This window comes from Meles meles, chromosome X, assembly GCF_922984935.1.
Source record: "Meles meles chromosome X, mMelMel3.1 paternal haplotype, whole genome shotgun sequence".
NCBI classification, from domain to species: domain Eukaryota; kingdom Metazoa; phylum Chordata; class Mammalia; order Carnivora; family Mustelidae; genus Meles; species Meles meles.
Window position 1 is genome coordinate 76,935,826 of NC_060087.1, and position 11,558 is coordinate 76,947,383.

The following is an 11,558-nucleotide window of genomic DNA, read 5'->3' on the forward strand; positions in this document are numbered from 1 at the left end:
GAAAAGATACAGGTGAGAAAACAGCCCAGAAGGCTGAAATTCTGAGGCTAACATCCCACTCATGCATATAAAACTAAATCATTTTCTTTATTTGTTTCTATTTACTGGGGTGTTGTACTCTAGAGAAGAGTGAAATAAAATGAAAATCAATTGTTCTGAGTGCAGCATTGATCATTAAAGCACTAAGGTTAAAAGAAATCTTTACCCAAAATAAAATTTGTCATTTGTCTGTTTTGCAAAACCAAAAGTTCATCCATCATTTTTCTACCACCAAATACACAAGCACAGGTTGAAGGAGCAGAATTAGCATTTCTACTGTAAGGACTCATTACTGAACCTAAATTTTCACTAAAATGTAAGCTTAGGTTGGAATATAACATCCATAATTGTCTTCATACCTTAGAGATAAGTTAGGAGGACATTAAAGATTTGAAAGACCTTTTAAAAAAGCCAGAAAAAAATACAGTGCAATGCCTCCTTTTCATCAGTGTACAACTGACTAAATATTGTATAACCCCCTTTCCAAAGGAAAGCTACCAGTGTTTATTAAGAAAGTTTATTTTATTTTGTTGTTACAGTTGAAAAAACAAATAAAAGAACTATGAATTGAAACTGAATCAAAACTTATAGATATAAGTAAACAAATTCTTGAAATAATAGCTAGAGCTGTATGCACAGCTATGTGCACTGCCATTAGGAAAAACTATGAAATAAGTAATGCTCAAATTCAGCATATAAGAAAGAAAGCTAAATGAGAGTGTGCCTGACCTAATGCTCAGGACATAGTAGTCTCTTGCTAAAATTTCCCCTGGAACTTCTTTCAGCTTTTTATATTTCTTCTTTCAGCTTTCTTTCCCTACTCAAAGATATTTCTGCACTATCATCCAGCTGTCAGTGATGTCTAAATAGTGTGTCTCTTGGTCAGATGGGAACCCCCAAATGAAGGGCAATGATTGAGTGGAAGCCAGTGGTAAGAGATGTGAGAGAATTCACCTGAAGCAGAAAAAAGGAGATAGATGTTTATTGAATACAGTGGAAGGGAACTGTGGGCAGGATAGCAGAGGAGAGGGTTCCTGTAATGAGTCAGTAGGTGGGGGCTGTTTTTAAAAGAGAATAATGAGGAGATATGCTGACATATGGAATCTTCCCCTTTTTGGTAACTGTGCCTAGTTATAAGTAGTCCATTGGTCAGTTAGGGTCTATGTATATTTTGAGGTTGGTCACATAATGGACCTGTCCATATTCACCAGGTGGTCACTGTGACCCTTTCAACATTCCATCCCTCAAGCTTATTTGCCTAAAAGTGGTCTTTAGAGATTCCCTACAATATCTTTATCCTATATGCCCTACCACTCTCCAATTTAAATTCACTCCCACCAGATAATTTCCTACATTATTTCTTAGAAACCTCTTTCCAATAGATTATTTTGTTGGAAAGGATCTGATCAGTTAATTCTCACTTAAGGTACAACAGCACTTCATAGCTTAATACATTATCCCTCCAAAGCCACAAGCAACTTACTAGGGACCATCAAAATTTCAAGTCAAAAGAATGCTTAATGATTATTACAGGTATGAGTAGGGAGATACTGAGGGTTGATTCCATTATTAAGTTCCCTCTGTCATACTTACCAACAACATTATATTACAGAGGGCCTTTAAAACACTAACATGCATCTTATGATGTAGTGAATAACTAAACCAACACTGCATAGGTGTACTCAAATAACAAAGTATGTCATATTTTCCTTTTCCTTCTCCCTTGGGGCTACCAGTGGTGGTTTTTGAATTATTCTATTCCCCAATTCTCCCACTGTCTGAAGGGTTGCTAATGGTAGTCCTTTTATTAGCTGGTTCTGCAGTTAGTAGACTTCCTTAAAAAGTTTTCATACTTCTTGGTTTGAGATGCTCTCAGAGTTGCAGTAACTAAAGTTTCCATTGACCCCATGAATACTTGAAACCTGCTAGTTTCACACCACTCTAATTAACATTCATATCATTTCTTAAGAAAACTGATTCTCCTTCCAACTTATTCAGGTTTCTGGCAATAGGAATGATAAACATAAAATATAACATCTTTAGGCTAATTTTTTTAAAAGAGTTTCTTTTCCTTGGGATTTGCCTGCATGAGAAAGAGATTATTTACAATTCTCATTTTGTTTTGGTTTTGTTGTTGTTATTGTTGTTGTTTGTTTTTAAATCTGGTTGAAGAAACTCCTTTTTTATTACACAATTATTCCTTTGATAGTGCTGTTCCTTCCACCTTCAAGGTCTCCTTTCTCTCCACTACTTATTCAATTAAGCTGGTAAAGTCACCCTTTAGCTATGAAGATAACTGCTTGCCTGCACTGGTATCTTTCATAGCCTACAGATATTGTGTTCTAAGATAAGCTAAAGAGCTATTCATTTTAATGCTAACTATATGCCATTGTTTCATTTCTTTCTTGCAGCAAACTTTAAGTTATCTATTATCCATATTTTATACAGATAAGACTCAAAGCGGTTGAGTAATGCCCCCAGGTCACACTACTGGTAACCCCGAGTCTAAATTAAAATCCTGAATGGTCTGGGAAAGGATCCAAGATGGCAATGTAGAAAGATCCTAAACTCCCCTCATCCCCTGGACACAAAAAATCTACACCTACAAGTGGACTAAATCGTCCTGAATAAAAACATGGCTAACAGCTTCTACACAATGAAGGATAGACACTTAAAGAATAGGAGAGATGGAGACAAGGTGACAACCCAAACACCATCTCCAAGGCCAAGATCTACAAAAGGAAAGATAATACTGGGGGACCATGGGCAGATTTGTCTGCTCTGGGGCACAGAAAAAAAATGATGAAAAGGACAACTAGAATTTATAGAAACTAACTCTTGAGTGTCTGCCAAGGATAGGGTACCTGCAAAATGCTCTCCAGAGTCAGAGTGGCTGGCAAGTGTCATTATTCATGCTTCTCCTCTACCTTGATAGTGCAGATAGAGCAGGGTCTGGGCATCCTAGCTGGTCTGCCACTTCAAGCCCCTAGACCACATCAGTCATAGATGCCTGGAGACATGGGGAAAAAGCTGCAGTTTAAATGAACTAGAATATAAAGGAAGCAGCACTAGAGGAGCTATGGGAACACTATTCAGGGTCATAGGGCCTGGTGAGTATCATTGTTTATGTTTTCTCTCCACCTTGATGGCACAGACAGGAGCTGGGTCCAAATACTCTAGCTGTCCAAGCACACCAGGCTTAGCCACTCTGGGACACAGAAAAAAAGCTGAAGTTAAATTTTTTCAAAAACATAAAATATAAAGAAAACAACCCTATAGGATCTGGGAGAACACTCTCTGGGTTCAGAGGGGCTGGCAAGCACCATTGTTTATGTTTCTTCTCAACCTTGATAGCAGAGATGGCACAGGGTACAAGAACCTTGACCAGCCAGCTGCTTTAGTAAACCCCAAGTCATCAGGTCACACCAGCCCCAGGCATCCTCCAAAGAGTCTCCTGACCCCCAAGTTTGAGCTGCCCCACCAAGGTGGTCCCAGCATGGCACATACAAGGACAACCCTGAGAAGCACCAACTACATTTCCAGCCATATCACTTAGGCAACACAGGTACAAAGCCCCTTGATCATGCAAGACACATACCTGTTTCAGCTCCAGACAACTTTGCAGGACACCCCATGCATGAAGCATACCAAGGCCTCCCCATCTGCCTCACTTCAGCTCCACCCAACCCACTAGAGTGGCCTTTGCATGGAATGCCCCAGAACTATCAAGACTGTTCCTGGTTCAGCTCCTGCCATCCTTCCAGGGAACTCCCTGCACAGAATACTCTTTGACTCTCCCCAGCCCCCACTTGCTTTAATTCCAGCTATATCACAGTGTTCCCCTTATACAGAATGCCCCAAGTTCCAGGGCCTGCATGCACTTCATCATTAGCCATCCTACCAGGTTGTCTTCTGCACAGGTACTCCAAGAGTCTTGATCTGTTCCTACTTCACCTCCAGCTGTCCCAGCAGAGGAACCCTGATGCAGTGCACCCTGTAACACACAGAACATACCTGCTGCAGTTCCAGACCACCAGCCGAAGCTGCTAGGCAAACAGTCTACACAAAGAATGTTCCTACACAAGGCCATTCCTTTAAGATTAAGAGAACAGCCATTCCATCTAATTCATAGAAACAAAGAAACTCAAACAAAATAGTAAGATAGAGGAATATCCCCCAAACAAGAGAACAAGAAAAAACTCCAGGAAAAAAACTAAATGAAATGAACATAAAAAATTTACCTAATAGAGTTCAAAGTAATAGTCAAAAATATGCTCACTGGGTTGCCTGAGTGGCTCAGTGGGTTAAGCTTCTACCGTCAGCTCAGGTCATGATCTCAGGGTCCTGGGATTGAGCCCTGAATTGGGCTCACTGCTCAGCAGGGAGCCTACTTCCCCCTCCCTCTCTGCCTGCCTCTCTGCCTACTTGTGATCTCTCTCTCTCTTTCAAATAAATAAATAAAATCTTTTTAAAAATATGCTCACTGAACTTGAAAGAAAATGGACAAACTAAGTTAAAATTTCAACAAAGGGATAGAAAATATAAAAAAGAAGAATAAATAACTGAAATGAAAAATATGCAAAAGGGAATCAACAGCAGATTGGAGGGTTCAGAAGAATGGATTACTAACCTGGAAGGCAAGGTACAGGAAAAAAAAAAAAAAAAAAAGCTGAGTGCAAAAAGAAAGAAAAAATTAAGAGGATAGGATAAAGTGTCTCTGTGACAACATTTAATGAAAAATATTCACATTATAGGAGTTCCAGAAGGAGAAGAGGGCAGAAAACATATTTGAAAAGTAATAGCTGTAAACTTTCCTAACCTGGGAAAGGAAACAGATGTCAAGATACAGGCAGAAGCCTCAGACAAGATGAACCCAAGGAGGTCCACACCAAGACACATAATAATTAAAATTCAAAGATTAAAGATAAAGGGAGGATCTTGGGGGCACCTGGGTCATTCTGTTGGTTAAGGATCTGACTCTTGTTTTCAGCTCAGGTCATGATCTCAGGCTTGTGACATCAAGCACTGCATTGGGCTCCACACTGGGCATGGAGCTGGCTTAAGATTGTCTCTCTCCCGGGGCGCCTGGGTGGCTCAGTGGGTTAAAGCCTCTGCCTTCAGCTCAGGTCATGGTCCCGGGGTCCTGGGATCGAGCCCCGCATCGGGCTCTCTGCTTGGCAGGGGGCCTGCTTCCTCCTCTCTCTCTGCCTGCCTCTCTGCCTAGTTGTGATTTCTCTCTGTCAAAGAAATAAAAAAAAAATTAAAAAAAAAAGAGTCTCTAAGATTGTCTCTCTCCCTTTCCTTCTGTTCCTCCACCACCAACTGTGCTCTCTCTCTCTCTCTCTCCCTCTCTCTATTAGATGAAGAAGAAGAAGAAGAAGAAGAAGAAGAAGAAGAAGAAGAAGAAGAAGAAGAAGAAGAAGAAGAAGAAAAAGGGAGAATATTAAAAGCAGCAAGAGAAAAGCAATTAGTTACATACAAAGGGACCCCATGAGGCTATCAGCTCAATTTTTAGCAGCAATTTTACAGGCCAGAATAGTGTGGCATTATATAACCAAATACTTAAAAAAAATTACAATCCAGCATACTCTACATGGTAAGATTATTTAGAATTGAAGGAGAGATAGAGCTTCCCAGACAAACAAAAATTAAAGGAGTTAGCACTTCTAAACCAGCTTTTCAAGAAATGTTAAAGGGACTCTTTATGTGGGAAAAAAAGTCATAACTGGTATAAGAAAAATATGAAAGGAAAAAAAATTCACAAGTCAAAGCAAGCATACAGTAGATCAATCCCTTATAAAGTTAGTATTAATGTTAAAAGACAAAAGTGCAAAATCAATTACAACTAAAAAATTAAGGGAATCACAATATAAAATGATGTAAAATATTAGATTATACACATAAACTTGGAGAGGTTGAGTAAAAATGTAATATTTTTAGAATATGCTCAAAGTTAAACAACTATCAACTTAAGATAGACTGCTATATATTCAGGATATTGTTCTAAAGAAAAGATTCACAACAACCTTACTACAAGTTTTGAAGTGGAAAAAATACTTTATTGTTATTATAAAAATCTAATAGAAACAGAAAGAAGAAAAGGAAAATCTGCACATATGTGAGGGCAATAGTAAGCAGTAAAGGAGAATAAGATAAAGTTAAACAAAATCAGGTACTTACAACATCCAACCTCATTAGCTGGGGAAGCCCTGTGGAGACAGCCAGGTTGGAGTCATGATTGAGAGGCCTGGGTGGAGGGTCCTCTGGTCAGGTGAGACTTCCAACTGACCATACCCATAAAGGCCATATTTTGGGGACAAATGATAGGACCTGAAGTTAAACATTTGTTTGCCTACCTGCAGTTTTAAGTGAGTTGCATTCCCAAATTATCATGTCTTTACATGTTTAAGGCACCTGAGCTAGGTGTGTTTGCCTCCCCTCCCAAATTCCATTCTGGAGAGTCAGCCCAGCCTGGAGCCAGAGGGGATGAAAGGCAAAATTTATAGCTCTTGGTGTCCTGACCAGAAGGGCTAATTCTGACGTGGAGGCCAACTGATGTCAACTTATCAAGCTCCCAAAAGCAGCAAAAGTCTTACAACAACATTCTTTAGCCTACCTGTGTACATGCAAGTTGGGATAGTTGCTTATGCAGGACAAATTACAGAAATCTCCATCCATACAATACAGATGTTATATATGAACCATATAGTAGCGAAAATCCAAAAACCTGTATTAGATGCACATAAAATAAAAAGAAAGATTTCCAAGCATAACATTAAAGAAAATCATCAATCACAAGGGAAGAAAACAAGATAAGAAAGGAACTGAGAATTACTTTGTCAATAATTATTTTAAATGTATATGGACTAAATGCCCAATCCAAAGATACAGGATGACTAAATAGATTTTTTAAAAAGCTCATTGATATACTACAAGAGATTTGTTTCAGACCTAAAGACACACAGAGACTGAAAGTGAAGGGATGGAAAAAGCTATCCCATGCAAATAGAAGGGAGGGTGGGAGGGGCCAAGGCAGCAATACTTATATCTGACAAAACAAAACAAAAACAAACAAACAAATAAATAAAAACTACCTTTAAAACAAAGACTGGCAGGGGAAAGGTAACATGGTGGAGGAGTAAGGGACCACAGTTGTGTCTGGTCCTGGAATTTGGCTATATAGCTATCAAATCATTCTGAACACTTGTGCAATCAACTGGAGATCTAAGAAAAGAATTGTTACAATTCTATAAGTAGCAAAGTGACCACTTTTTGCAAGGTAGGAGGTGCAAAGAAGTGAATCTGAGGTGAAATGTCAGATAAACTGCAGTGAGAGGAAGCTTCTGTAAGCCAACTACTAGAAAGTGATTTAGCAGCAGGGCACAAAATCAGAACTTTTATAAGTCTGCTCTTGTAAGGGACATCCCTACCTGAAAGATGATAAGGTGACAAAGTTGGGCAAAATCCCAGGTAGAACAGTGGGGTCTTAAGATCCCCAGGGTCACAGAAAGAACAATGTTGCCTGAATGTGGCAGAGTTCACACACATCAGAGCATGGAAGCCTACTGCAATCAGTGAATCCAGGAGTGAGCTTTCAGCTCAGTGTTGCCATAAGCCATGACCTGCAGCTAAGTTTGGGACTCCTCTCTGAGCAGAGGTCCAGCAGCAGCAGAACCATGACAATACCCTCCTGCTTCCCCCAGGAAGAGAGGGGTGGTTGTATGCCATAGGAGTCTGCAAAGTTTGGAGACTCAAAACAGGGTCATGAGCCTGAGATATAAATATTTGATCACAGGCTGGTGGACACAGAGTTCAGATGGAAATCTGGGGGAAAAAAGTGATTGACTCCTTTTCCCTGAGGGTTCATTGAAGAGTAGGGGCAATGATCTTACAACTCTGTGGCTGAGATTGGGACACCACCATTTAATTTTCAGCCTCAAAACAGCACAGAAATCCTTCAGGGAACAAAAGCCACATAGAGCAATCTGGAGCCACTTACACTGGGTTTCTTACATTGACCCAGCCCTGGCTAGGGGTGGTGCAATTTCACCCAGGCAAAGACACCTGAGAATCAGTGCCCTCTCCCAGATCATCAAGAACATTTAGCTAACACCAAGTTTACCAATCACACAGAACTGTAAAACTCCAGAACTAGGAGGAAATAGTATATAAAATTTGTTTTTTTAATGATTCTTTAGTCTTTCAATTCTAATTTTTTTTCTTTTTCCTTTTCAACTAATTTCTTATTTTATCAACATTTCTAAGTCTTTTTTAATTTTCTTTTCTACAGTTACATTCTATTGTTTTGTTGTATTTAAATATATATAAAGTTTATTTATGTTATAATATATATTATAAAATTATATATATAAAGTTTTAAATATATATATTTTTTCTTTCTTTCTTTCTTTCTTTAAATTTTGGGATATAGTTTCTTCTAACAAATAGACCAAAATACATCTAGAGTCAAGTGTATTGCTCTATTCTGTTCACCTGTTTGATTACATTCTTTCTTTTTTTTTCTTCTTTTTTTTTTTTTTTTTTGACAGAGACAGAGATCACAAGTAGGCAGAGAGGCAGGCAGAGAGGGAGAGAGGAGGAAGCAGGCTCCCTGCTGAGCAGAGAGCCCGATGTGGGGCTCGATCCCAGGACCCTGGGATCATGACCTGAGCTGAAGGCAGAGGCTTTAACCCACTGAGCCACCCAGTCGCCCTTTTCTTCTTTTTTTAATCCCCTTTCAGTTTTCATTTTTCCAGTTACATTCTATCCTTGGACTGCATTTGATTTTATTTTTGTATGTATGTAAGATTTTTTTTTCTTAAAAATTTTGGGACGTAGTTTCTTCTAATAACCAACCAAAATATACCCAGAATCAAGTGTATTGCTCTTTTCTCTTCACCTGTCTGGTTATATTTTCTTTTTTTAAGTCTTTTTTTTTTAATTTTCATTTTCCAGTTGCATTCTATCCTATCATTGCATTTAATTTTATTTTTGTGTATATGTAAGTTTTTCTTTCTTTATAATTTTGGTAAGTAGTTTCTTCTAACAAACAGACCAAAACAAACCCAGAATTGAGTGTATGGCTCTGTTCTGTTTAACTGTCTTACATTTTTTTCTCTTTTTAAAGTCTTTTTTACTTTTCATATTTACATTATATTCTATTATTTCATTGTACCTGTTTTCTGTGTATAAATATATATATATATATATATTTCTTTCTCTACAACTTTGGGATGTAGTATCTTCTAATAAACAGATCAAAATACACCCAGAATCCAGGGTATTGCTCTGTTCTGCTCATCTGTCTTAGTATATCTTCTTCTTTCTTTTTCTTTTTATGTCCCTTTTAATTTTTAATTTTCATTTTTATAGTTACATTCTATCCTTTCATTGTGTTTAATTACATATATATCACATATATATATATAATTACATATATATGTATAATGTTTTTTTCTTTCTTTATAATTTTGACATCTAGTTTTCTAACAGACAAAAACACACTCAGGATCTAGTGTATCTAGCAAAATTCTTTGTTTTGTTCATCTGTCTGAGTACATTCTCCCCTTTGCTGCTGTTGTTGTTTATGGTTTCTGGTCCCTTCTGATTTGTTTAGTGTATAATTATCTGGGGTCAGTGTTTGTGTTTTAGCATTTTTTTTATTAATTTAACATACATTTATTTATTTATTTAGTTAGTTAGTTATTTAGAGTATGAGTGGGAGGAGGGGGGAGGGGAAAGAAAGAATCTCAAGCAGCTCCAAGCTGAGCACGGAACCCAATGTAGGTCTCAATATCCTGACCCTGAAATCATGACCTGTGTTGAAACCAAGTCAGACACTCAAATGACTGAGCCTCCCAAGCACCCCCAATTGACAATATTTACCAAGAGTCTCAAAAAAGATTTATATCACTGACCTTGAATCCTCCAAATGAGAAATAAAAGTTAGACAATTTATACATAAAGATGATCATTGCAGAACTTTCATTCATCTGTATATCTTCTTTGGAAAAATGTCTATTCATGTCTTCTGCCCATTTCTTTATTTGATTATTTGTTCTGAGGGTGCTGAGCTTGATAATTTCTTTATAGATTTTGGATACTAACCCTTTATCAAATATATCATTTGCAAGTATCTTCTCCCATTCCAAAGGTTGTCTTTTAGTTCTATTGATTGTCTCCTTCACTGTGCAGAAGATTGTGTGTGTGTGTGTGTGTGTGTGTGCTATATGTATTATTATTTTTTAAATTTCTTTTCAGTGCAACCGTATTCATTGTTTTTGCACCACACCCAGTGCTCCATGCAATACATGCCCTCCCTATTACCCACCACCTGGTTCCCCCAACCTCCCACCCCCCCGCCCCTTCAAAACCCTCTGGTTGTTTTTCAGAGTCCATAGTCTCTCATGGTTCATCTCCCCTTCCAATTTCCCTCAACTTCCTTCTCCTCTCTATCTCCCCATGTCCTCCATGTTATTTGTTATGCTCCACAAATAAGTGAAACCATATGATACTTGACTCTCTCTGCTCGACTTATTTCACTCAGCATAATCTCTTCCAGTCCCGTCCATGTTGCTACAAAAGTTGGGTATTCATCCTTTCTGATGGAGGCAAAATACTCCATAGTGTATATGGACCACATCTTCCTTATCCATTCGTCTGTTGAAGGGCATCTTGGTTCTTTCCACAGTTTGGTGATCATGGCCATTGCTGCTATAAACATTGAGGTACAGATGGCCCTTCTTTTCACTACATCTGTATCTTTGGGGTAAATGCCCAGTGGTGCAATTTTTTTCTCTCTTAAAATCTAATTGATCTGATATAAGGATTGCCACCCCAGCTTTCTTCTGATGCCCAGTAGCATGGTAAATTGTTTTCTACCCCCTCACTTTAAACCTGGAGGTGTCTTCGGGTCTAAAATGAGTTTCTTGCAAGCAACATATAGATGGGTTTTGTTGTTTTATCCATTCTGATACCCTGTGTCTTTTGATTGGGGCATTTAGCCCATTAACATTCAGGGTAACTATTGAGAGATATGAATTTAGTGCCATTGTATTGCCTGTAAGGTGACTATTACTGTATATTGTCTCTGTTCCTTTCTGATCTACTACTTTTAGGCTCTCTCTTTGCTTAGAAGACCCCTTTCAATATTTTCTGTAGAGATGGTTTGGTGTTTGCAAATTCTTTCAGTTTTTGTTTGTCCTGGAAGCTTTTTATCTCTCCTTCTATTTTCAATGATAGCCTAGCTGGATATAGTATTCTTGGCTGCATGTTTTTCTCGTTTAGTGCTCTGAATATATCATGCCAGTTCTTTCTGGCCTGCCAGGTTTCTGTGGATAAGTCTGCTGTCAATCTAATATTTTTACCATTGTATGTTACAGACTTCTTTTCCCAGGCTGCTTTTAGGATTTTCTCTTTGTCACTAAGACTTATAAATTTTACTATTAGGTGACGGGGTGTGGATCTATTCTTGTTGATCTTGAGGGGGGTTTCTCTGCACCTCCTGGATTTTGATGCTT